At 51.1% G+C, this 27,435-nt stretch overlaps 1 protein-coding gene and 1 long non-coding RNA gene across 3 annotated transcripts in view; one reads left to right on the forward strand and one right to left on the reverse strand.

The window, feature by feature from the left end:
- The window catches only part of LOC115636406, a 71,358-nt gene extending 69,495 nt beyond the window's left edge, over positions 1-1,863 (forward strand). For both annotated transcript variants that reach the window (XR_003996916.1, XR_003996915.1), the window contains exon 3: positions 1,579-1,863. This is a non-coding gene — a long non-coding RNA (uncharacterized LOC115636406). The remainder of the gene's footprint in view (positions 1-1,578) is intronic.
- The window catches only part of LRRC75A (leucine rich repeat containing 75A), a 167,861-nt gene that overhangs the window by 34,068 nt on the left and 106,358 nt on the right, over positions 1-27,435 (reverse strand). The gene's annotated exons all lie outside the window — the stretch shown is intronic.

Here is a 27,435-nt window from a genome sequence, read left to right on the forward strand (position 1 = left end):
ATCCTGACACAGGTCCAGGCAGAAGGACTAGGGTCAGGTCGGGCTGGAACACAACTCAACCCCCTCGGGCTCAGTTTGGGTCAGGTGGGCTTGTGTCCAGTTCAGGTCAGGTTTAAAAGTTAGGCCAGAGCAGACCGTAGTATATACAAGTAGACTTCACCGGGTCTGCTGGCTCTATCATCTTATCGCCTGACAAAATAAGGAGAAAAATGGACTATGCATAATTAATGTTCTTATTAATATGGTGCGATGGCCAATTAAATTATAACCATGCAAATCATTATTGCTACCACTGTTCTGTATTTGCAACGAATCTTATACAAAGTATAATACATGGCCAGAAAGGGCTAAACAGCTTGCAGGCTGAATGACCCAAAGCCAACCTTTAAAGCAGAGGTTGGCAAACTACGGCCCGCAGGACCCTCCTGCCCAGCCCCTGAGCTCCTGGCTTGGGATGCTATCCCCAGCCCCTCCCCTGCTGTTCCGCCTCCCCCGCAGCCTCAGCTCACTCTGCCACTGGCGCAATGCTCTGGGTGACGGGACAATGAGCTCCTGGGGCAGCGCAGCTGCAGAGCTGTGGCCTGACCCGGTCTCTGTGCTGCGCGGTGGCATGGCTGGCTCCAGCTGGGCATCACGGCTGCCTGCCCTGGTTCTCTGGGCGGCACTGCTGTAGCGCTGCCAGCCACCAGTGCACCAGGCAGTGCAGTAAGTGGGGCAGGGAGCGGGGGGGGGGGGTTAGATAGGGGAGTTCGGGGTGGTGGTTGAGGGGTGTGTGGACAGTGGTCGGGACAGTCAGAGGGTGGGGAACAGTGGGGTTGAATGGGGGTAGGGGTCCCAGGGGATATAGTCAGGAAGAAGAAGGGGGTTGCATAGGGCATCGGGGGGCAGTCAGGGGCAAGGGTTCCAGCAGCGGTCAGGGAGAAGGGGTAGTTGGAAGGGGCAGGGGTCCCGGGGGGGCCTTCAGGAATGAGAGGAGGGGGACAGGCGGGGGCAGTCAGGGGTGGGGTTCCTGGGGCCATCAGGGGACAGGGAACTGTGGGGGTTGGATGGGGCAGGAGTCCCAGGGGGGCTGTCAGGGTGAAAAGTAGACGGGGTCGGATAGGGGGCAGGGCCAGGCCATGCCTAGCTGTTTGGGGAGGGACAGCCCATGCTAACTAGCCCTCCATACAATTTTGGAAACCCGATGTGGCCCTCAGGCCAAAAAGTTTGCCCACCCCTGCTTTAAAGTCATGTTAGAAAGATATGTGAATGGTAATTAGGGCCATTCTATGGCTAGATAGGCTGGAACTTTGAAATGCAAATCTATATTGTTAGAAGTGATACTAATTGTGTGTATCTTAGATGCTACCCATGTAAACAGACAGTTCCTGTCTGTCACTATAGCAGCCAAGTCAGAGATCAAAAGGGAATATTACCATTAGATGAATCTAGGGTGAAATAATGTCATTGTCTACATGTCTCTTTGAAGTTTGTGATGGACTTTCTAATGGCTAAATTGCCCTGTATTAATTTGTGTAACTAAGTGCTGGTGGTGTTTAGAAAACAGAAGTTTACAACAAAAGCTTATTGTTTACCCAGGACTGTACGGTCAAGTGGATGATGGAACACAGTATAAAAAGACCCTTGTGTCCTGATCCTGTTTATCTCAGATCTGCTTAAGCTTCATCAGGGGAAGTCTGAGTTGCAAGATGAGATCCCAGTTAAGCTGGTACACCCTGGATATGATATTGGACACTGGGCTATAACCTATTAACAAAATTCTAAAGAAACTCTTTGTAATTACAAAGTTCACCATCTCTTCTATGTATCCGAACCTAAAGAATTGAACTCATGTCTGTATGTATATTGATCTTTTAACCTATATTCTCACTCTCTCTCCTTTTTCAATAAATTTTAGTTTAGTTAATAAGAATTGACTATAAGCATGTATTTGGGTAAAATCTGAAATACATATTAACCTGGGAGGTAATGTATCGGATCCTTTGGGACTGGTAGAGCCTTTTCTTTTATATGATGAAATAAGATTTTCAAAAATCTTCATCATATTTGACTTGGGTAATTTGATGGAGCCCTGACGCTGGGTTACTTTACGGGAACGGTGTTGTTTGGACTTCTGAATAACCAGTAAGGTATTAACAGAAGCTGTTTAGTGCTGGCTTGGTAAATCTAAGAATTAAATTATCCACCAGCTTTGGAGGTTGTCTGCCCCATTCTTTGCAGTTCAGCCTAATTGAGGGACCTTAGCTGGCCCTCACGGGGACCTCGTCACAGTTCCAATTAAATCCCTCTAGTGTAATTTGTATAGTCCCTGCTTTGTCAGGTCTGAAAGGGATCGATCAGGACAAAGGGGCGGGGGGCTTGGGGGAAAGACGGCGAACGCAGCACGTCTGACAGAAGACATGTCGTGCTCAGAATGAGTTACCAAACCCTTGTATTATCTCTGCACAGAGACAGTGTGTGGGAGAGTCTGGCAGGTTGGTTAAGAGAGCTAATAAAGGCGCTTAATCAGTCAGAGCCCAGCTCCTAAGAGGAAATGCCGAGAACAAGACAAAAGCTCTCCTTCGGGAGACAAACTGCTGTTTCTGTGGAATCACCGGGCAGACCATTAAACGACCCAGGGAGAGACTTGCTCATTCTTCCCTCGCTTTCCCCTCTTCATCCCCTTGGCTTCCTGAGCCTTACATGCAGTCTCATCTCCTCTGCATCAATCCAGGCCTTCTTGTCAGATTAGATCACCCCTCTGGCACTGCAGGATCAACTGGTGTCTGCTCTAAACCCACCGGAGTTCCCTGCTATCTCACTAAGCCACCTCTTCTACACAGATAGGTTTTTAGACTTTGCATTGCTTGGGGCCTCTGCTACTAACAACCGACATCAGGACAGGGGAAAATCAGTCATCAGGCACAAATTAATATACAATTCTTATGGCAGCCATTTCTCATTTCCAGGGGCAGTTTTAGTCTGGCTGCAACAGGCTGGATCTTGAATGGTTAACTGTAGCCACGCAGCAGCATGCAAAAGATCAAATTCTAATCTTCAGTCCCCTCAGGGCAGATTCTCTCAAAAGTTTAGTGTAATAAACTTTTATGTGGAGCCTCTAGTGCATTTAGAGCAATTGAAGAAAGTGTGTGGGGGGGGAAAGGGCTGCAGAAAATAAAACTACCATATTGATGGTGCTATGGGATACGCAGAGGTAAAAGTTCTGCAGAGCCCCCGCAGGGGGTTAGGGAGACCAGAGTTTGTATTCAGTACACACACTGGCAAAATTAGTTGCCTCCTGCCTGCAGCATACCTGCCATTGCGCAAAGGAAACACAGCGCTGCGGGTTTTAATCACAGAGATAGCAGGGACAGCTAGACAGAAAGGCCTGAAAGAATTTTAAAGAATGACCTAATTACAAATTCCTATTCCTCCACATACACCTGTAGCTATCTGTCTTCCTCCCTCCCGCTCTCTCTCACACACGCAGGATATTAATGAAGAAGAAATGAAAATTCATTCAAGAGGCACAATTCTTATTTCAGTGTCCTCCCACTGGAGGCAGTTCTGCATTGACAGCTGAGGATGGACTGTGACTTCTCCTTCTTGCTCATAGGTTAGATAGGGTAAAAACTTTCTAACTGTTAGGATAGTTAGGTGCTGGAATAAGTTACTGAAGGAGGTTGTGGAATTCCCATCATTGGAGGTTTTAAAGAAAAGGTTAGACAAACACCTGTCAGGTAAGGTCTAGATAAACTTGGTCCTGCCTCAGGATGGCGGACAGACTAGATGACCTTCTGAGGTGCCTTCCAGCCGTACATTTCTATGATTCTATGTTCCCTTTAACATTATGGAACATGAATTTAAAAGCCGCCTGCTCCCACATAACTCAGTGGTATACTCCTCTGTTGATGGCCTAAGCTGTAGTCACGAAAGTGACTGTGTCATCATAAATTCAGAATTCTGGGTAACGCGTCGCTTTGGAGATCTATGCGCAGCTCTCACTGAAGGCAAGGGAACTGTAACACTTTCATCCAAAGCCAGAGCACGGTCCATACAGTGCAGTAATGATGAGCTAGAGGTACGATAAGCCCCATTTTCCAGACTGCCCAAGGTCGGAGAGGGAGTACGTGGTAGACTTGCTGTAGCATAGACTGCCCTATGACTTCACTCTAGACTCAAAGAAGAGGAGAAGCTGGGACAAGAAAGGAGGTCCCAGGCCAAGTGGTTTGTGTTCTGTACTCTCCTGCTGGTGGTTTAAAATTTGATTCCTGCTCCCACTTTTGCTCTTCCTGGGACTGGAATGGGCCGAACTGCCATGGAGGCATCGTACTTAGTCCCAGGATGGCAGGCAGGGAGAAGAAAAGCTCTTGTGCTACCCAATTAGCAAACCACGCAGCCAACTGAGCAACTGTGTTGACACCCTCTGTCGAGCAACCCTATGCAGACCTCATTGGTTTCAGGTTGGCAACGTTAAAACCAGGATGGGATGAGAAGTAAATGGGATATTACTTGAGGATGCAGTGGACTCCCCCAACGAGGAAGAAGAGATGGTTCAACCTGAAAGATGGATTAGCCCTAATGAAACAGACTGACCCACTAGAAGGTTAAATCAAACCATTGTTTGTATTCTCCTGCTTGATTCAGCTATTTCTTTGGTAAAGCTTAGATACCCTGGTGATGAATGCTATACAAAACCCTAAGATGGAGAGAAAGAAACAGAGTAGACTAAGGGTACATCTACACTATCTGCTGGATCGGCGAGTAACGATCAATCTATTGGAGATCGATTTATCATGTGTAGTATAGATGCGATAAATCAATCCCCGATCGCTCTCCCATCGACTGCTGAACTCCAGCTCGGTGAGAGGCGGAAGCAAAGTCTACGGGAGAGCGGCGGCCATCGATCCCGTGCCGTGAGGACACGAAGTAAGTGATTCTAAGTCGATCTAAGATAAGTCGACTTCAGCTATGCTATTCTCATAGCTGAAGTTGCGTATCTTAGATCAATATCCTCGCTCCCCCCCCATGTAGACCAGGCCCAAGAGGAAGATGTAGACGACACCAAATTTCAGGAATTTAAGAGGACTCTATTACAATAAGCTCCACAACAGAAGCAATTAAAAAGCAATACCAACCAATAACTGGGGGAAAGACATCATTCAACAGTTAGCTCATCTCAAGACATTATCCTAGTGTTGACAGAGGGATCCATCTCCTACCAGGATATACGGAAAATGCATCCGAGCCTTTATGAAAACAATTTCAGAGGAAACAGTGAAGATCTACACAGAATCATAACGCTCAGGAAGATCGGGGCACTGAGGAGCATGAAAGAGGCAATTACAGACCACAAGCACCGTGAAGGCTGTAACATGACATGGCGCGAGGGGGGAGGACAACATTTCCACCACACTTTCAGAGTTAAAACAGTCACGTCAAAGAAACGACATGTCCTATTCGTAATTAGCCACAGCTTTGCTCAGTAGGCACAAGAAAGAGCATCTTGTCGTGCCATCGTGTTCTGAAGAAAATTGATTTAAACTTTTCATTACACAGAGGGCTTTCACAGGCCCTTCGCTCAGCTCTCAATCATTACAGACATGCTACGCACATAAAGAAACCGCCATCAGAGGAAAACCAATATTGCACGTTCCTTCTTGTGAAACTGACTCCTGTCTCCGCGTGGCAGTGCATGCAGCTTTCAGATCTGCCTGAGCATTACCGATGGTCGGGAGCTGCCTCGGGAGAGACACACTTAGCGTGACAAACCCGAACAGCCCCTCCCTTTGCAGCATGGCCATTCTGGAGGAGGTTAATATTTATTAACCTGATTCCCCATCACCCCCAAGCTGCAGAATCATTCCAAGCATCACAAGTGAAAGCAGACAGCACAGCTCTGCCCAGTCCTGCCATCAACAGCTGCTTTGGCACAATAGAGCTAGACTTGTGGAACCCAGGGTAGGATTTGGGCTTCACAATCTTACCTTGGTTCCGGACAATCAGGAAGGGAAAAGGAAGCCAGCTGGCATGAGCCATTTGCTTCCTTGACCTGCGTTAACATCTGTATATCTGAAAGCTACATCTAGCAGGTAACTTCAACCAGCCCTCCCCCACGCAAGTCTCTGCAGCTGGAGCACTTCGGCGCATCACCACCTTGCAAGTCACACAGCATGCTATGCCTGGGGGGGTTCTCAGCTTGAGGATCAGCCGGCCAGCACTTGCCCAGTTTCGTCACTCTTTATGCCACTGGCAATGCTCAGACACGATCGCCGTCGTGAAAAGCAACAAACCAAAAAACCTCTATGCGCTGCTGGTATACTGTATGTGCGCGTTGACATACACCACCTAGCATCCCTGAATTACTGATGGGCAGTTTTGCATGAAATACCTGCTTTCGCTCTGTGCAAGCTTACAGCACAGAACAGTCTTGTTCAGCCCTGTTCCCGAGATCGCCCCAACACCCACGGAAAGAAGGGTGGATTGTTAAGAAAAATAAGTTGGGCTAGAAATCTCCTGGAGGCTCTCTGGAGTGAGACTGAGGCACTTCAAACAGGCAGGGGAGAGACCTGGATCTGCCTTTATCAGTAATAGTACATAGATTTATACGGCTCCCTTCACCTTAGGGTCTACGTGTGCCATCCAGAAATTGGATCAAGTACAGAGCAACTATCTCCTCCAGCACCCAGCAACCCAATTTCTCGAGGGCACATCCTGCCTCCTCCTCCTCCGCAGCTGGGGAGGACATAGCTAGATACGCTGTTCCGTTGCACTCAGGTGGGCAGGTTTCCAGGACCCGCACAGATGTCACTGACCCGCTGAATGCTACAGAGCCAAGCTCCACATGGGGTTCTCAGTGCTCCGGGACAGGGGCCGGTCAGGGGAAAATTGTGTTCAGTGACCCACTGCTATATAGATCCATCAGCCTCCATGTAAAGCAGGGTCAGTGGCAGGTCAGATGGGGAGGATGGACTCCTGGCTGCCTCCCCCTGCGCCAGGCTCCGAGCCAGGCTCACCAAACTCTGGATGGATTCAGGCCGGCCTGGAAAATCTAAAGGCACTGCAGCTGTGGAAGTGAGACAGAACAGCAGAGGAGGAGAAGCTGAGAAGGGATTCATTCAGGCAGGGAATGGCAGTGCTTGGGCTGGCTTGAGACCCACTGTTGTTGCAAATACTGACTGCTGGGTCGCAGACTCTTTTTTTCAGATTTTAGAAGAGATCTTTCCTTTATGGTGGGGTTGTTTGGGGATGGGGGTTGGGGTCAGAAAACAAAGACAAAGGAGCCAAGATAGAGACCTGGGCTATTCTGTTTCCCACCGCAAGCAGGGATGGAGGAGAGCATTCAGTCCCCTGGGACAACCTGAAATGGTTACGCTTGTGGGCTAAACACTAGGGTACGACAGCATCACTTTCAGCTGAAGGCTTGGACCAAGAGGGTCTCCCCAAAGGTGACCAGTCGGGTTGCCCATTTTGACTGGACATATTCCTGGAGGTTCTGTCACATGACTATCTTCAATTAAAGATAAAGATTTAATTTCTGGAGACTCCAGGGCAATCCTGGAGGGTAGCAACCCTAGTGACCAGACCAGGCAGGTGAGGAATCCTCAGATTTTCAGAAGCGCTCAATTCCCATGGGGAACAATGGGTGGGTCCCCACCCCCACCATCCCACTGAGAACAATGGGTGAATTCCGCACCCCCGCCCCACTGAGAACAGGTGATGCTGCTGGATGCAGATGAGCACTTTTGAAACCCTCACCCTTCATGTGGGTGCCTCATGGGGGGGAAGCTCTTCTGAAAGCTAGCCCCATTGGTGGGTGCAAGCTCTTTTGGAAATCTCACCTGGTCCCCAGTACTGGGGAGCATCACTCTTGGGAGCGGCAGCAGTAGGTGGTTGTGCACTGACCGCTGGCATGTCAATGGGCCATAGACCAAGAACCAGTGAAATGACCCACTGTAACCTGTGGAGTAACATCCTGCTCAGCTTCTCACAAGCTCAGCTTAGCAGTCAAGGTCCGGCCCATGAGTCACACCAAGCTGCATGGAAACTCATCGTGGGCCCATAGCTTCTCTCTCACTTCAACAGGATCCACAGCCCACCAGACGTCATGGGATAGTGGAGCTTAAACTTTCCAGACAGAGCCAGGTACCTTAAGGAGGGTGTGTCTTTGGGATATCGAGTAACTTCCATGAGCAGCTGTTTTCCTGGCGCCTGCTACAACGTGCCAAGTCACAGCTCTATCTAAGAAGACCAACAAATGGCGCACATACACCTTGGTGCACATGCAAATACTCATCAGCATACAGCGCACTAGGGCACGCTGAAAGCACAAACGGAAATGGTTGCAGCCGCTTCAACCTTTATTAGGGTAACAACCTGGAGTTTTTCGTCTCAGCTGATCAGATATGGCATTTCGACACATTATTGTGTTAAGATTGCTATGCACCGAGCATATTTTCCATTTCGTTATGGTCGTTGGCGGCAAGCAGCAATTTCTCTGCGTTGTCACACAAAGAGAACTCAGTCAACACAGATAAGACTCCAACAGCTCAGGATAAAGCACAATTACAATGTATGGGAACACCGTTATTGAAACTAAACACAGCTACCCAAAAATCACAGTGTATTGTACCCTCAAACTCAATTGGCACTGTTACGTAGGTGCAAGTGGAGATAGTATATTAGTGGGTGATCAGAGCAGTGCAGGGATGGTTTGCTTGTAATCTGTTGGATTGTAATAGCCTTCTGGCTGAGGAGTGAAAACATTATCTAAAGTAGTATCAATTCTGACCCAAATCTCATGTATTTGAGTGTACAGTTTTAAGCTGTGGTTTTCAAAACTGCTTAGAGAATTTTGGGGTTCTAAAAATCTCAGCCTTAAGATTTGACTGAATGTCACTAGCAGATATTCTGTAACATCTGAGAAATAAATATGATTGTCCTTTGCGTTTACGGGTCCTTATCATTGTACTGTTCATTGAATTGGAGAGAGATTCTTACCCGGTGTGGCAAAGTTCCTCCTCTATGTTGGTGGGTCCTGCGCTTATTGGCGAATTTTCTCACCTCACAATTCACCCTGTGGGTCGGGAAACAGCCCAGAGATCTTCCCCTCTGGTAGAAGCCACAGTCCAGGTCAATTCCTCCTGTGTCTGATCAGGAGTTGGGGGGTTTGGAGGGAACCCATGCCCGCCCTCTACTCCGGGTTCCAGCCCAGGGCGCTGTGGATCACAGCTGTCTATAGCGACAGCTACAACTCCCTGGGCTACTTTCCCATGGCCTCCCCCCAACACCTTGTTTGTCCTCACCACAGGACCTTCCTCCTGGTGTCTGATAACATTTGTACTTCTCAGTCCTCCAGCAGGATGCCTACTCACTCTCAGCTTCTTGCATGCCTTTGCTCCCAGGTCCTCGCATGCACACACTTCCTCTCCTCTGGCTCCCTCTGGCCTGACTGGAGGGAGCCCTTTTATAGTATCAGAGGGGCCTTAATTAGAGTCAGGTGCTTAACAGCCTCACCTGACTCTTAGCAGGTTAATTAGAGTCAGGTGTTCTCATTAGCCTGGAGCAGCCCCTGCTCTGGTCACTCAGGGAACAGAAAATGACTTACACAGTGGCCAGTATATCTCCCTTCTAGTACTCTGCTGTTCCCAACTGGCCTGGGTCTATCACAGCAGACACAAGGAAAAAGCTGATGACTCACCTGCAAACCCTTTCCCCTCCTCCAAATACAAACAGATAAATATAGTATGCAAAAAGAAATACAAAAAAGAGTAAACCACAACGTTGATTTCTAAAATGCTACTATATGTCTATCAGTTTCACTCAGACAGATCTTTAAACTGTCTCTACACTGACAGAATTCAGCTCAGGGGAGTCTGGGGAAAAGAAAGGCATATACATTTTATTTTTATTTTTTTAAATGCATTTGTCAGAATAGCTGGTGAGGGATTTAAAAAACACACAAAATCTGAAATTATTTGTGCAGTGTACAATGATGTTGGCTTTAAAGCACTGCACTTCTATTGTCCTCTGCATCAGAGCCACACACACACACAAAAAGAACACTGAAGTTGCAATGGCAAGCATTCGGAAGTTAAGAAACGCCAGATTTAAGGATTCATGTGCCACCTTAGTTTCCCCCCTTGTGCAGATGCGCTAAACCTATTTGGGGGTTAGTGGCCAAGCAAAGCTGAACTCTGTCAGTTACCCAATAACTTTGGGACACTGCCGCCGATCAATTGCAAAATTTCAGGGAATGTTCTAGGCACCAATGGGCACAACCCTATTGATTTTGATGCAAATTAGAACACTGAAAATCATGGCTGCCTGCTGCTGCAGGCAGAGGAGTCCCTTAGCCACCTTCTGCTGCTGCCTGAGGCCACTGTCTGGAGCCTGAACTCTAACAGAAATAGGAGAGAAGTCTTTAAACCATGATTTGAGGACTTAGATCCCTAGCCACTGGCTGAGTTATTGATTACAGGAGTGGGTAGGTGAGGTTCTGTGCCCTGCAATGTACAGGAGGTCAGACTAGGTGATCCCTTCTGACATAAAAAGTCTATGAGTCTTACAGGGAAGGTTTGTAGAAGTCTGTAGGAGGGGGTAGGAGAGTGGAATGGGAGGGGGAAGCAGGGACCTGCAAGGGAATGGGGAGTGAGGACAGCAGGAGTCCAGTGGTAGCTGGAAGGAGATTGGATGACCAGCTATGGAAGCAGGGACTCAGAATGCAAGAGAGGGGAAAGTGGGGCCCCTAGGTTGAGGGAGAAGAAGAAGGGACGTGGAGATGGGATGGGGAAAGCAAGAACTAGGAGGGAAGAAGATGGACGAGAGAATGGGGGCCACACAGAGCCCTTGGCATGAGGCATAGAGGGAGTTGCAGAGATTCCCTGAAATAGAAAAGGATGAGAGGGTGGCACACAGGTCACTTGTCGGGGGGGGGGGGGGGATTAGGGAAATGCAAGGAGCACCTGGCACATGCAAAGTGTGTGACCCTCTAGTAACAGACCAAACTCCCATATCTGAACCTACAAAAACTTTGGGGATTCATCCTGCGTTCCATGGCTTAAACCCAACTAGTGCTTGAGGTATGTGAAACACAGTCACAGCTGGGCATGAAAACTTTTCTTTGGTTAAAATCCCCTCTGGGTTTGCAGTCTGAGTTGACTTTGAGTGCAAACAAACCTCATAACGGCCAAATTTCACCTTCTTTCATGCGGAAAATGTGGAGTTTTTCTCTGGCTTCAGCTATAAAATCAAACACAAGGGGTCTGCTGTGAACCTCATTGAAGTTTTCACTGAACATGGGCTGACAAATTCTGAATTTATCACACACACAAAAGCAGGCGAGTCTGTATATTTCACATTTCATAGTTATGACACCGGATGGTTAGAGCTATTCATGACTAAACCTTACCAGCGCCCCCCACCGCCCACTAAAAATTCATCCCCTTTCCTCTATGGCTCTCAAAGCAATTTATACAGATGGGTACAAATTACTATCCTCATGTAACAGGTGAGGAAACTGAAGTGAAGAAAGATCAAGTCATCTGCCCAAGATGACAGCAAGACAGTGGCCCAGTGGATAACAGAACTCAGGTCTCCAGAGTCCCAGCCCTATCAGCAGGTCCATGCTTACCCTTCCTGTTTAGTCTTGATCTAACCCAGAGGTTGGCAACCTTTCAGAAGTGGGGTGCCAAGTCTTCATTTAGTCACTCTAATTTAAGGTTTCGCGTGCCAGTAATACATTCAACATTTTTAGAAGGTCTCTTTCTCTAAGTCTATAATATATAACGAAACTATCGTTCTATGTAAAGTAAATTAGGTTTTTAAAATGTTTAAGAAGCTTCATTTAAAATTAAATTAAAATGCAGAGCCCCCCAGACCAGTGGCCAGGACCCAGGCAGTGTGAGTGCCGCTGGTGGCACGCGTGCCATAGGTTACCTACGTCTGATCTAACCTGTAAAGCATCTCATCACAGCACAGGAGCTGGAACTAAGGGTGCTGCTGCACCCCCGGCTTGAAGTGGTTTCCATTATATCCAGGGTTTCCAGTTTGGTTCAATGGCTCTCAGCACCCCCACTATAAAAACTGTTCCTGCACCTCCGCACCACAATGCTTAATCCATTCACCACATCATTAAAAAGTCTTAATAGAAATGCTGGCCCTTCCGTTAGCTCAATCCTCCTTCGATTCTTTACCTTCGTATGACAACCAAAGCAAAAGAACCCAGCTCATGGTGGGGAGTTTGAAGATCTGACAAATTCCCAATTTTCTTCCCCCAGTGAATTTTCTATGTTGACAACGGGCTGTGAACTGCTGCTGCTAAGTTTTACCACTGTACAACTCCAGACTCTCCCCTGCCAGGGGTCTTGATTTACATGTATTTATTATCATTCCTCTAGACAGACTGTCACTTGCACTTTGTAGTAACGCGATACAAGTGAAGCCACCTACTGAGTGCTTTATATTTTGTTGGAAATATAAATCACGCTTCTTGCCTCAAACCATCCTGCTGGGGTTATTCTGTGTTTGCTATGTTAGAAATCAAGACGCATATTTCACTGTAGTGAGAACATACATGCTATGCAGGCAGCCAAAAACAGAGTCAAGGGGTGACTGCAGAATGCCCCTACCTGTGCCAGCAATGAACTGTACGTGCTGAAGGAGAAACACAATCATATCCTGGGAACGGGAATGGGAGAGAGAAAATGACCCGCACACAAAAGGTGTTAGTCACATCACTTAATGCGCTACTGCCAGGGGTCAGCACAAGAACCTATAGAGAACTGAACAGGATTGTCTCATGGCTCAAACTACATCTCCTGCTCCGCTCCCCATTTGAGGATTTCTGACGATGGTGTGGAGAAAAGCACCCTTCCCCCTTTCATGGGCATAGATACAGAGACAGGGAGACTGAAATAAGATTCATATTCATAGAGTTTAAGGCCAGAAGGGACCATTAAGATCATCTAGTCTGACCTCCTGTGCAACACAGGCCAGAGAATTTCACCCAGTGATTCCTCATTTCTGCATCAAGTCCATAACTTCTGGGGCAGACCTTTTAGAAAGAGACACTCGATCATAATGTCAAGCCTTCAACTGACAGAGAATCCATCACATCCTCCAGTAAGTTGCTCCAAAGCTTAATGACTCCTGCTTAAGGGCCTGATCCAATTCCCATTGAAGTCGGCAGAAAGACTCCCATTGACTTCCCTGAGTTGGAGGAGGACCTAAAAGAGAAAAACGACTCTGATGAAGGTTGCAGGGACGGCAATGTGTGCCTGAAATGACCCATCCTGCTAGCTGGTATTCAGCCTGCTTGGAAAGGGTTGTGCTGACTTTGCTGACTCACTGGTGCTGTTGGGTTGCTGCCCCACTCGGATAAAAGAGGAGTGAATAGCCCTTGGACAGAGAAGCAGGAAGGATGATCCAGCGGATAGAATGCGAGCACAGGACTTGGGAGATTGGCATTCAAGTTTCTGCTCTGCCTCAGACTCTGTCTCTCTCTCTTCAGGCAAGTCACTTACCTGCTCTGTGCCTCAGTTTCCTATCTGTACAGGGGAGATAACAGCCTGCCCTCCCTCCCAAGGGTGTTGTGAGGATAAATACAGTAGAGACTGCAAGGTGCCCAAATGCTACAGCAATGGGGACCAGATAAGTACCTCAGATACCTAGAGAGTTTGGGACAGACCACACCCTACACAGAAGGCTGGGGCTTCCATGGTGAGTTAATTTACTAACAAACCACCCCCTGGAGGGCTGATTTTTTGTTATTGTGAGGTGCTCCATTTAGAGGGGGATAGCGCCTCTCCCCCTACTTACACAGACCCTACAGCAAAAGAGGCTAAAGAGCGTTTTGTCCCATAAAACCAGATACTGTGAAATGAACAAAGATTTGATTGGTGTCCTCTATATTAGTCATCATTGTGGTCCCGGAGTGAATGATCATTTTGTTTGGTGTCAGACATTCTTAGGATTAAATATTTTATACCCCACTGGAGCTCGTCGAGTGACCTCTCTCTAGAGAAAAGTGACAGGCATCCCGGCCCAAAGCTCTTGGAGCCAAAGCAAATCGATGCAGCTCAATTGACGAGCCAAAAGACCAGCTGTGCAAGGCTGCCAACCTGCCTTCGGTGGAGAATTGGGGCTTTACCTTTGCAGCATAGTTGGTGACTATTTGTTCAAAAGGTCACCTGCAAGTTAGGGGTTCTACAGGGGTGAGGTCTAGCACTCACTGGTAACACTGGGCAATTGCAGAAATCTTTCGGTGCGGCAGGTGCCTTCTTACCAAATCTCTAAGCTTGAGCAGAGCTCCAAATGCCCTGCGAGGAGAACAACTAGCAATCAGCATGCATAAGGGGAGAGAGCCCCTTTCATCTGCAGATCTCACAGCGCTTCACAAAGGTGGGACTAACAAATGAGGAAACTAAGGTTCCAAGAAGTGAGATGTCTTCCCCAGATCTCATAAGTCTGCGGCAGAGCCAAAACGAGACCCCCACGGTCCTGCTCCTCAATATGCAGCTATAATCACTGGACAGCCAATGCTATCTCCCAGGGCCAGGAATGGAACTCAGGACTCTTTACTCCCGAGTCCTCCAGATAACAATTCCCAGACGTAACAGTCTCCTCTTACTGTTTTTTCATTTTAAAATTATACAAAGTTGCTCACAGAATCACAGAAATCAGAGGCATGTTAGCCAGCCCCTCACCCAATCCAATTCAAGACTGTTCTTCTTCGAGTGACTGCTCACATCCATTCCAGTTAGGTGTGCGCGCCGCGCGTGCACGTTCGTCGGAAACTTTTTTACCCTAGCAACTCCAGTGGGCCGGCAGGTCGCCCCCTGGAGTGGCGCCGCCATGGCGCCCAATATATATCCCTGCCGGCCCGCCCGCTCCTCAGTTCCTTCTTACCGCCGTGTCGGTCGTTGGAACTGTGGAGCGCGGCATAGCTGTCCTCCACGTCCCTAGCTCTCCTAGTTTCTACCGCTTGTTTATCGCTTATCTCTAGTTCTATATAGTTGTTAATTAGTATTGTTAAGTAGATAGTTTAGTAAATAGCTGTTAAGTAGTTCCTTGCCGGGGGCTTAGCCCTTCCCGGCACCGGGCGCCAGGCTCATGCCTGTTTCGCCAGGCTTCAAGCAGTGTGCGGCCTGCAAGAAGCCCATGCCTACCAGCGATCCCCACGAAGCGTGCCTGAAGTGCCTCGGGGAATCGCACAGATCTGACAAGTGCCGCATCTGTAAGGCTTTTAAGCCGAGGACAAAAAAGGAGAGGGATCAGAGGCTCCGAACTCTCCTAATGGAGGCGGCACTTGACCCGTCGACTTCGCAGACCGTGGTTTCAGCACCGGCACCGGATCGCTCCGGCACCGACCTTCTCCGGCACCGGAATCAGAGCCTAGGCCGTCAAAGTCTAATACTCCGGCCAGGCAGACCCGGCTTGAGCGCCCGGCCTCCACATCGGCCGCGGCACCGCCGGCACCGTCAGCACCGTTGACTCCGGGCCCGGCGGGTCCGTTGAGTCCGGTGCCGCCGAGCTCCCCCATGAGATCTGGGGTTGAGATAGTGGTCCCATCCACTCCGGAGACCTTCGCCTCGGCTCGGGACCTTATTGCCCTGACTGAGCCCACTCGGCTGCCACCCCCGGTACCTCCGGTGCGGGTTGTGTCCAGAGGCAAGCCCATGCTGTCGGCGCCGCCCAGAGACAGTCGTTCGCCATCCAGGTCCCGACGTCTTGGGCGCTCCAGATCCCGACGCCGCTCGCAGTCCCGGCACCGCTCCCCTCAGCGATACCGGTCGCACTCGCGGCAACGGTCGGCATCGAGACGGTCGCGGTCAGGCTCCAGTCGGCGTCACCGGCACCGCGACTCCAGGAGCAGGTCCCGACGCTACTCACCGCACCGGTCGACCTCCCGGCACCGAGCTGGTGGCAGGTCCCGGTCCCGGTCTCGCTCGACCTCCCGGCACCGAGCTGGTGGCAGGTCCCGGTCGACCTCCCGGCACCGAGCTGGTGGCAGGTCCCGGTCGACCTCCCGGCACCGAGCTGGTGGCAGGTCCCGGTCCCGGTCGATCTCCCGGCACCGAGCTGGTAGTAGGTCCCGGCACTGAAGCGGCGCCCGGTACCGAAGCGGCGCCCGGCACCGTGACAGATCCCGGTCCCGGTCCCGATCCCGGCACCGATATGACTCCCGGCACTGGTCCCCGGCACCGAGACGATCCTCCGTGCCGGCCCGCGCAGACCCGTACCATCCAGGGTCGGCCCCGCCGTGGCCCTCGAGGCAGCCGTCCGTATCCTCCCAGACGGACAGCGGCTATGCGCTGGGCACCGACCGGCAGGCGGCGCTGTTTGCTGATCCGCCGCTGCAGGACCAAGGCCCACAACAGTGGGGATTCTGGACACCCTGGGCGTACCATCAGGCCCAGGGCCCCCAGCAGCTCCCTGCTAGGCCGGCGACTGCGGAGCGTAGGGCCCCTGAAGCCTCTTTGTCTCGCCCCCCTCCCTCCCCGGAAGGGGACGAAGGGTCCAAACAGCAGGACTCCGCTGTGGCTCCGGAGACAGAGGCGAGGGCTGAGGAAGACCCTCAGTTGGACACTATTGTGCCTGGGGTCTCATCATCCTCCTCCCCGGATGAGGCGGTGGCGGGTACCTCCTCCAACAGTCCCCCCCCCGCTGGATCTCAGGGCGCACCAGGACCTCCTCAGGCGATTGGCTCAAAACCTGAGTCTGCAAGCAGAGGAGGTCTCGGAGATAGAGGACCCAATTGTCACCATCCTCTCTTCCGATGCTCCCACCAGGGTCGCCCTGCCGTTCATACGGACCATCCAGGCCAATGCCAATACTATCTGGCAGTCCCCGGCCTCCATCCCTCCGACAGCAAAAGGAGTCGAGAGGAAGTACATGGCCCCTTCTAAGGGGTACGAATATTTACATGTTCACCCGACTCCCGGTTCACTGGTAGTGCAATCGGTGAACGATAGGGAGCGTCACGGCCAGGAGGCTCCGGCCCCCAAATCCAGAGAAGCCAGGCGGATGGACCTCCTTGGCCGTAAGGTGTATTCGGCTGGGGCGCTGCAGCTCAGGGTCTCTAACCAGCAGGCCCTGCTGAGCAGATACGCCTTTAACTCCTGGGTGGCAGTGGACAAATTTAAGGAGCTGCTGCCACAGGATGCTCGCCAAGAGTTTACGGCCATCCTGGACGAAGGCAAGAAGGTCGCGCGCACGGCCTTACAAGCCTCCTTGGACGCTGCGGACTCGGCTGCCCGTACCCTCGCGTCAGGAGTTACGATGCGTCGCATCTCCTGGCTGCAGGTTTCCGGCCTTCCGCCAGAGCTCCAGCACACGATACAGGACCTTCCTTTCGAAGGCCAGGGCCTGTTTTCCGATAAGACAGACCCCAGACTTAAGAGTTTAAAGGACAACCGGGTCATTGCGCGGTCCCTCGGGATGCACACCCCCGTGACACAGCGTAGACCCTTTAGGCCGCAACAACAGCAGCACCGTCGGCCGTTTTCCCAGTTCCGCCAGCGGCAGGACCTTTACAGGCGCCGCGGCAGGAACGGGAGGCGCAGGCAGTCGGGGAACCAAGGGGGGCAGAACCAAGGCTCCTCAAAACCCCCGCCTGGTCCTAAGCCTTCATTTTGAAGGTGCGCTCGAGGGCGCAGTAACAGTTTCCCCTATGGATCCTTCCCCCCCGTTTTCCAACCGCCTTTCGTTTTTCCTCCCGGCGTGGTCCCAAATAACATCGGACCGCTGGGTCTTAAGCGTGGTGCAGACGGGGTACCGCCTGCAGTTTGTTTCGTTTCCTCCTTCCCGCCCTCCTTCCTCGTCCCTCTTCAGGGACCCCTCTCACGAGCAATTCCTTCGGCAGGAGGTGCGGACGCTCCTCAGCAAAGGAGCTATAGAGGCGGTTCCCGAAAACGAGAAAGGCAAGGGGTTTTATTCCCGCTATTTTCTGATCCCCAAGGCCAAGGGGGGCCTCAGGCCTATCCTCGACCTGCGAGAGCTCAACAAATACCTCGTGAAGTTGAAGTTCCGCATGGTATCCCTGGGGACCATCATTCCATCCCTGGATCCGGGAGACTGGTACGCCGCCCTCGACATGCAGGACGCGTATTTCCACGTTGCCATTTGGCCACGCCACAGACGCTTCCTCCGCTTCGTTGTGGGGGCTCGTCATTATCAATTTGCGGTCCTCCCGTTTGGCCTGTCCACGGCCCCGAGGGTGTTTACAAAATGCATGGCAGTTGTCGTGGCGCATCTTCGGCGCAACCATGTCCACGTGTTCCCTTATCTGGACGACTGGTTGATTCGGGGCACGTCGGAACAGCAGGTGTACAGCCATGTCCGCGTGATCACCGGCATGTTTGCGAGTCTGGGCCTCTTGATAAACACAGACAAGTCCACCCTGAGGCCCACTCAGAAGGTGGAATTTATCGGGGCCGTCCTGGACGCCACTGTGGGCAGGGCCTCGCTGCCTCGGCAGCGGTTCCAGACCATGGCGGCGATCGTTCAACGCTTGCGGTCAGCCCCGTTGACGTCAGTGAGGACATGTCTAACCCTGTTAGGCCACATGGCGGCGTGCACTTTTGTGACCGACTACGCTCGGCTCCGCATGAGGCCTCTCCAGCTGTGGCTTATCAGTCATTACAGGCCAAGGCAACCGCTAGACATGTTAATCACAGTCCCTCAGAAGGTCTTAGATTCCCTCGGCTGGTGGTTGGACCAGTCCGTATTGTGTGCGGGTCTTGCCTTTCACCCGTCTCAGCCCTCGGTATCCCTGACAACGGATGCCTCAGATCTAGGCTGGGGGGCCCACCTAGGGACCCTGCGGACGCAGGGCCTGTGGTCCCAGGAGGAGGTGGGGCTACACATCAACATGAGGGAGTTGAGAGCGGTCCGCCTTGCTTGCCAAACGTTTTGTCATCAGCTTCAGGGTCGTTGTGTAGCCGTGTTCACGGACAACACGACGACCATGTATTATATCAACAAGCAGGGCGGCACCAGGTCCTCCTCCCTGTGCCTCGAGGCGATACGACTCTGGGACTTTTGCGTAGCCCACTCCATTCACCTCAGGGCTTCCTTCCTTCCCGGAGTACGGAACACGCTGGCGGATCGATTGAGCAGATCCTTCCTGTCACACGAGTGGTCCCTTCGCCCGGACGTCGCTCTCTCCATTTTCCGGAGGTGGGGTTATCCCCGGGTGGACCTCTTTGCGTCCAAGGGGAACAGGAAGTGCCAAGCGTTCTGCTCCTTTCAGGGCAGGGAGCCGGGGTCGATAGCGGATGCCTTCCTCATCCAGTGGTCGACCCACCTGTACTATGCGTTTCCTCCGTTCCCTCTGGTTCACAAGGTCCTCCTGAAGGTGCGCAGAGACAGGGCTCGTGTGATCATGGTGGCCCCGGCATGGCCCAGACAGCACTGGTACACCATGCTGCTAGACTTGGCCGTAGCCGACCCAGTTCCCCTGCCCCTTCATCCGGACCTGATTACCCAGGACCACGGGTCTCTCTGTCACCCAGACCTGCAGTCGCTGCACCTAGCGGCGTGGCTCCTGTGTGGCTAACTGGTTCCGAGCTGCGCTGCTCCACGCCTGTGAGAGAGGTGCTCTTGGGCAGCAGGAAACCGTCCACAAGAGCCACATATTCGGCAAAATGGAAACGCTTCTCCTGTTGGTGCGTAGAGAGAAATCTCCGCCCTATGGAAGTTTCGGTATCCGAAATCTTAGACTATGTTTGGTCCCTCAAAGGGCAAGGTCTGGCCTTATCGTCGTTGCGAGTCCATCTGGCAGCTATCTCCACCTTTCACCCGGGTGCGGACGGTCGCTCCGTTTTTTCTCACCCGACGGTGTCGAGATTTCTTAAAGGGCTGGAACGGTTATTCCCTAACGTCCGTCCCCCTGCTCCAACCTGGGATCTTAACCTGGTGTTGTCCCGGCTCATGGGGCCCCCCTTTGAGCCGTTAGCTACTTGCTCCCTGCTTTACCTCTCTTGGAAGGCTGCCTTTCTAGTAGCCATCACCTCAGCTAGACGGGTGTCGGAACTCCGAGCCCTTGTGGTAGACCCCCCATATACGGTCTTCCACAAAGACAAGGTACAGCTTAGACCACACCCTGCCTTTCTACCCAAGGTGGTCTCAGCCTTCCACGTCAACCAAGAGATTTTCCTCCCGGTTTTTTTCCCAAAACCTCACTCCTCAGGCAGGGAGCAGCAGCTCCACTCGCTGGATGTCCGTAGAGCTCTCGCGTTCTACATAGAGAGGACCAAACCCTTCCGCAAATCCCCCCAGCTTTTCGTGGCGGTAGCGGACCGTATGAAAGGGCTTCCTATCTCCTCCCAGAGGTTATCCTCGTGGGTTACGTCCTGCATCAGGACCTGTTATGACTTGGCCCATGTCCCTACGGGCCGTGTGACTGCGCATTCTACCAGGGCGCAGGCGTCGTCGCTAGCTTTCCTCGCCCGTGTGCCCATCCAGGAAATCTGTCGGGCAGCGACCTGGTCATCGGTCCACACCTTTGCTTCCCACTACGCCCTGGTACAGCAGTCGAGAGAGGATGCGGCCTTCGGAACTGCAGTGCTCCGTGCCGCGACTTCTCACTCCGACCCCACCGCCTAGGTATGGCTTGGGAGTCACCTAACTGGAATGGATGTGAGCAATCACTCGAAGAAGAAAAGACGGTTACTCACCTTTGTAACTGTTGTTCTTCGAGATGTGTTGCTCACATCCATTCCACACCCGCCCTCCTTCCCCACTGTCGGAGTAGCCGGCAAGAAGGAACTGAGGAGCGGGCGGGCCGGCAGGGATATATATTGGGCGCCATGGCGGCGCCACTCCAGGGGGCGACCTGCCGGCCCACTGGAGTTGCTAGGGTAAAAAAGTTTCCGACGAACGTGCACGCGCGGCGCGCACACCTAACTGGAATGGATGTGAGCAACACATCTCGAAGAACAACAGTTACAAAGGTGAGTAACCGTCTTTTGCCTCAAATGTGTACCCTTGAGTGCTTTGTCTAATTCGCTAATAAATAACTCAAACGATTGAGTTTCCAACAACTACCTTGGAAACTATTCCACGATCTAATAGCTCCTACCACTCACCAGTGACCTTTTCATAAATGTATAATTCATTGAGAAAACAAAACCAAACACACACACTTTCTAGGTTCTTTTTCCCTGCCAGACATTAGCCTAAGCGTGTTAAAAGAACATTGCTAGGTTAAAAATTATTGTCAAGATTTTAAAGAAAACAGATGCCTAAAGTTAGGCTCCTGAGCCTATAAGTAGGGTCCTAAAGAAGGACCTGATTTTCAAAAGTCCTGCGCACCCAGCAGTTCCCGATGGAGTCATGCCTCTTTACAGACCAGCTGGGTGCTTATTCCATTTAGTTACCTCCATACAACCCCTCTGAAGTCAATGAGGTTGCACAAATTTACGGGGGAGCCGGACTGGCCAATATTCTTTAAACACTGCAACTTAAGCAGGGGCGGCTCCAGGCCCCAGCACGCCAAAAGTGTGCTTGGGGCAGCATGCCGCAGGGGGGCGCTCTGCCGGTCGCCAGAAGGGCGGCAGGCGACTCCGGTGGACCTCCCGCAGGCACCTCCACGCCTGCGGGAGGTCCACCGGAGCCACGGGACCAGCGGACCCTCCGCAGGCACGTCTGCGGGAGGTCCACCGGAGCCGCGGGATCAGCGACCGGCAGAGCGCCCCCCGCGGCGTGCCGCCGTGCTTGGGGCAGCGAAATGGCTAGAGACGCCCCTGAACTTAAGTTTCCATTTCAGGGCCATTATGACTTTCTGTTCTTGGGTGTCAAGGCTTTGATTAAATGGAACAAACAGTCAGCCTGGCAAAAAAGGAGAACATTCTGCTGAGTGAAAAACCATGAAGCTCCTTCGTCCAGAAGTAACATTTCTATGGAATGCCACTCCAGATTAATACTTACTAAATTAGAGATTCATTTTCGCTGCTGAATGGCATTGTTTGTTAAGTGGAGATGAAAGAAAACCCTGCTTAAACTGGAATTTAGCCGAGCAAACTAGTGTAAACAAACAGCAGAGAGTTTATGGACTGCACTGAAGGAATGAACTGCTCTATAAATCACATAAATGAGTTGGCTGCCCATAAGGGATGGATTAGTTTTTGTTTTGGTTTTTTTTTTGGGTGGGGGCAGTAATCAAGGCATCAGAATAGCAAGAAATGTCATAAGAGCATAAGCATAAGAATAGCCATACTGGGTCAGACCAAGGTCCATCCAGCCCAGCATCCTGTCTGCCAACAGTGGCCAATGCCAGGTGCCCAGAGGGAGTGACCCTAACAGGTAACAATCAAGTGATCTCTTTCCTGCTGTCCACCACCACTCTCTGACAAACAGAGGCTAGGGACACCATTCCTTACCCACCCTGGCTAATAGCCATTAATGGACTTAACCTCCACAAATTTATCCAGTTCTCTTTTAAACCCTGTTATAGTCCTAGCGTTCACAACCTCCTCAGGCAAGGAGTTCCATAGGCTGACTGTGCGCTGTGTGAAGAAGAACGTCCTTTTGTTTGTTTTCTAAGTTTTCACTGGGTGAAATCTACCTTCCCTGCGCAGAGTGAATACAAGGCACGTGCACTGCTTCAATCCCTCTTAAACCACCAGTGATGCACAGGCCTCGAACAGGGAAAGTGGATGTTACCCATTACAAATAAGAAGTGGGGGAGTAACTCTACCCTCCCACTTAAAGAAACTCATGTGGATTTGCAGCCTACATGGTGGTTTGTGGATTACACCTCCTGAAGCCTAATTCTCAAGTCCTTATTTGGGGGAACCTCTCCTGACTGTCAGTGGAAGTTTTGCCTGAGTAAGGACAGCAGGCTTTGACTCATGGAGTTCCAGGCTCACATGACCTGGGGTAGATCAGACAAACTGGAAAAAACAGCTGGAATCCACAGGCCAAATATAAAAACTCGCGAACCTCACAGAGATCATGCTCTGTGTATATATTACACACGTGCAACTTATAAACCACAGGCAGAGAGCCATTCTAAGTGAGCATGCATCTTCTTCGATGAGGGGCTATTCTTGGGAAGGGCACGTGTCACGCCAACAGACCCCGGTCAGCAGTAGGCGGGATTGAACCGGGGATCTCTGAAGCTTAAGTGCCTGAGCCTCTACCACATGAGGTAAAAGCCAACTGGCTCTTAGCTAAGGCCGGAGAGCAGACTCATTTAACTCTCTCTCTGAGTGCTCTCGGTGCCACTAGATGGGACAGAACACCACACCCCGGAGGCGTGTGGGTTACACACGCAACCCACAGGATTTAAAATCCAGGTGTTAAGAGAGCCAAGCACCAATAGCACTGTCTTCCGTCACTGCCCTGATCCTGCAAGCTGCCCCATGAAGGCACATCCCTCCCTTAATGTGCACAGGATCCTGCCCTGGTTCTGGGAAGCAGCCAAGTAGCAGTTTGAAAAGATTGTATGTACATGGCTGTGGGAGGGCTGGGCAAGGATACCCAGGAGAAAATGTCTGGTTGACATTTCCCGCTCCCCCATGACATTATGAGAAATGGCAAAGGGCCCATCTTCCCCCTGCATTCTCATTGTCAGCCATCATCTGCCTAGGAATAGATTTCATTCCACAGTTGACATTCGCTTCACCCCAGCACCGTACTGAGCACTACCAGATGCAGCTCTTATATGAAACTCAAAACTAAAACATAAAAAATTTCACTGTGGCATAACCCCCTTAACACTCCAAACGACTGTGAACCATTTACACAGGTTCCTTTACTTTTCCCACTTCACTCCATTCTGTTGGGAGTCAGTTTCACCTTTGCTGCTAATTCATTTCACTTTCTGGCTTTAGACACTTGCACAGTCCTGGCGGGGTCACAACCGGGCAGGGGAATTTTGAAATAAATTCAAAGAACCCCCAAAATACGTTTGTACTGACTTTTAAAACAATTCTGATTCTGCTGGAATTTGCCACACCTCCAAACTCCACTGTAATTTGTTTGAAACAAAATCTCCAAATTGTGGAGCTGACAGTAATTTGACACTGTCCTTGGGAATAGTCAAGAAAACAGAAGATGAATTTGCAACAAGGGCTTAGTAAACAAGGCAGAATGGGAAAGAGCAGCTGAAAATGTTTCCCATGGGACAGTGCAATGTTTTCAACCAGTGCAGTGAGCTCTGAAACTTGATGGGGATTTAGAAACCAATAAAGGATTTGCCTTCCCCCGCATTCAGACAGAAAGACTGATCCAAAGCGCACTGAAGCCAATGGTAGCCTTTTCATCTGCTTCAGTGGGCTTTGGATCAGGCCCATGAAGTTGTGTGTGTTTGCCTTACACTGTTTCAGAGAGAGAGAAGGTGCATGAGGTAGTATTTTTTATTGGACCAACTTCTTTTGGTGAAAGAGACAAAGCTTTTGAGTTCTACAGAACTCTTCTTCAGCCGTTGCAACTGATCTGAGTCCCAGAAGTACTCCTGGGGGAATTCTGTGCCACTATATGTGCACAGAATTCATGTCCAGTGCAGATTTCTTTGCTTCCCCGCAGAAAAATGACTTTCTGATAGAGATGCAAAGGGAAGCTGCAAGAGCACTCCCTCGCAGGTGCATTGTTTCAGGTACCCAGAGCAGCCAGCAGAGAAGTAAATCACCGCAGGGCTGGGGACATCCCAACCAGTGTCTCTTACCCTGAGCCAGGATCAGCTGAAAGTCTCGGCTGGGCTGGAGGCAGGAGAGGACAGGACTTCCTCTTCCCCCACAAGGAATGGCTAGGGCTATGTCAGACCCACCCCCAGAAACCTGTTCCCCTGCTCCTCAGCTGCTGAGGGAGAGGTCACTGTATGGGGAGCTGCTCCTCATCTGCCCAGCCTCTGTACATCTCCCATATCTAGACATTCCTGCCGAGCCTCATTTCCATACCCGAACCCCACATCATTGAACCTCAACCCCCGCATCTGGAGCCTCTTGCACCCAGACTCCCTGCCTCTGGACACTCACCCCTCTACCCCCTGGCAGCACCGGGAGCCCCCACATCCAGACCCCCAACTAGCTGCACCTAGACCTCCACCCCTCCAAGCCCCACTCCCCTAGACCCCTCCACTGAGCCCCAACCATCTTCACCTAGAAGCCCCTGTAGAGTCCCATTGCCCCTGCACCTGGAACCCCCTCCCCAACAACCCTCTGTGCATCCAGATCCCCCCACACCTAGACCCCCCACTGAGCTGCCTGCACCCAGATTGTGCCACCCAGAATCTTATCACTGCACACCTGGATCCCCCCCACACTGAGCCCCTCCATATTGGGATCCTGCCTGGTTGAGCCTGCTGGCCCCACACCTGGTGTGCTTGGTGCAGACAGGCAGGACTCCAGAGTGTTTCTGGAGCAGGCCCAGGCCTTGTGCTGTGTCACAGGGTCGGGTGCAGCCTCACCCCTGAGTCCGTGTCCCAGGGTTGGGTGGTAGTGGGTTCCAGGTTGTCTCCCACCTTTATGCAGCCAGTGGCCTGTGCTCCCCACTGCCATGCTAGAGCTTCTCCATTTATTTATAGACATCTAAAACTTGCAGAATTTAAAAAAAATATTGTGCACAGAATTTAATTTTTGGGGCGCAGAATGCCCTCAGGAGTACAGACTCTTCCTCTCTCAAGAGCTATAGGCAGCCAGTGAACATTATCACAGCCCCACCATGGCAGGTCTGACTCAAACTCTGACCCAGTTTTCTCTGTCCTGTACCCTCATCCTTCCCTTTCTCTTCTTTTCTTCCTATCATCACCTACAGCCATAGCTGAGTGGGCAGACTACAAAAGCAATTTCCCGTTGTAATTATCCACCGTGTTTCGGAACAGAGACATTGTGACCAGTGACAGCCCCCCGGATTTCTAGAACACTCCGCAGAGTTTAATAAGCGTGTGTGGAACCGTCTCTCTTGTCAGCACTTCTGGACAGTTCCAGAACCAACTGGCCAAGTAAGGCCTAGGCCACCCTCAAATGAGAGCCAACCAGCTACAACCTGGCAAGTAGGTAATTAAGCCTCTTCGCATCGCTGCTGAAATTGCCAAGGAGCATTTCCCGCACCGTGGACACCAGCAGACTGTGACCACCCAACTCATTTGCAGCAGGAGATGAAACAGCTTGCAGATAACACCACTCAGTCCCTTGCTGTGAACTGCAGGGAGACAGCCCGATTCTCACTAACTCTCTTCTTGCACTCACGCTGTGGGCGGGACAAAGGGAGCTTTTAGCCGCTTTTGCACTCCCTGGTTTCTAGGGCTGCGTGTGAAGGCCTAAGGGCTGCTCTAACTTACACCCTGCTCCCCATGTGCCCCAGGAAGCAGAAAGCAACTAGTGCAGAGCACTCAGGCCATGCCCCTGAAGCGTCCCTAATCCACCTCCCCACCGTGCTGGGGCCAAGGCTATCCCTGCTCCCTGATGCCAGCCCACCACCAGCCAGGCTTCTGCGCAGACTGTCTCTGCCCACCATAAGGCCTTTTCATGGTGCCAGAGCAACTAACAAGCCTCTAGTGTAGCTAAGAATCAGTGGCCAATGCTGAGAATCAGGCTGGAAATGTAGTTTGGGAACCAGGCTGTTCTGTTTTTGCCCAGCCAGCCCTCTGGGGGAGCTCTACTCAAGTGGGTTTTCACTCCTGATGCACAGCGAAGACGGCAGCCAGTTTGAGACTGGTTGTCCCACTGTAAAGCTTCACTCCAGGTGCCCGCCCCAGAGCGCAACAGTCTCATCGGCCAGTAGGTCAGACAGGGTCCATTCATAAGAACATAACATAAGAACATAAAAATGGCCATACGGGTCAGACCAAAGGTCCATCCAGCCCAGCATCCTGTCTGCCAACAGTGGCCAATGCCAGGTGCCCAGAGGGAGTGACCCTAACAGGTAACAATCAAGTGATCTCTTTCCTGCTGTCCACCACCACTCTCTGACAAACAGAGGCTAGGGACACCATTCCTTACCCTTCCTGGTTAAAGCCATTTATGGACTTAACCACCATGAATTTATCCAGTTTCTTTTAAACGCTGTTATAGTCCTAGCCTTCACAACCTCCTCAGGCAAGGAGTTCCACGAGGTGACTGTGCGCTGTGTGAAGAAGAACTTCCTTTTATTTGTTTTAAACCTGCTGCCTATTAATTTCATTTGGTGACCCCTAGTTCTTGTATTATGGGAATAAGTAAATTACTTTTCCTTATCCACTTTCTCCACATCACTCATGATTTTATAGACCTCTATCATATCCCCTCTTAGTCTCCTCTTTTCCAAGCTGAAGAACAGTTAAAATAAAGTTGAATAGGAGTCAGGACTCCTGAGTTCTATTCCCGGTTGTTTTATCTTGGACCAGTCACTTAACTTCTCTGAGCCTCATTTTACCGAGCTGTGAAATGGGAATAATAATATTTATGTACCTAGGGATTTCCAAAACTCTCATCACCCTAGGATCCTGGCTACCTTCTGGGCCTGTTGTGGGTC

This window comes from Gopherus evgoodei, chromosome 17 (genome assembly GCF_007399415.2).
Source record: "Gopherus evgoodei ecotype Sinaloan lineage chromosome 17, rGopEvg1_v1.p, whole genome shotgun sequence".
NCBI classification, from domain to species: domain Eukaryota; kingdom Metazoa; phylum Chordata; order Testudines; family Testudinidae; genus Gopherus; species Gopherus evgoodei.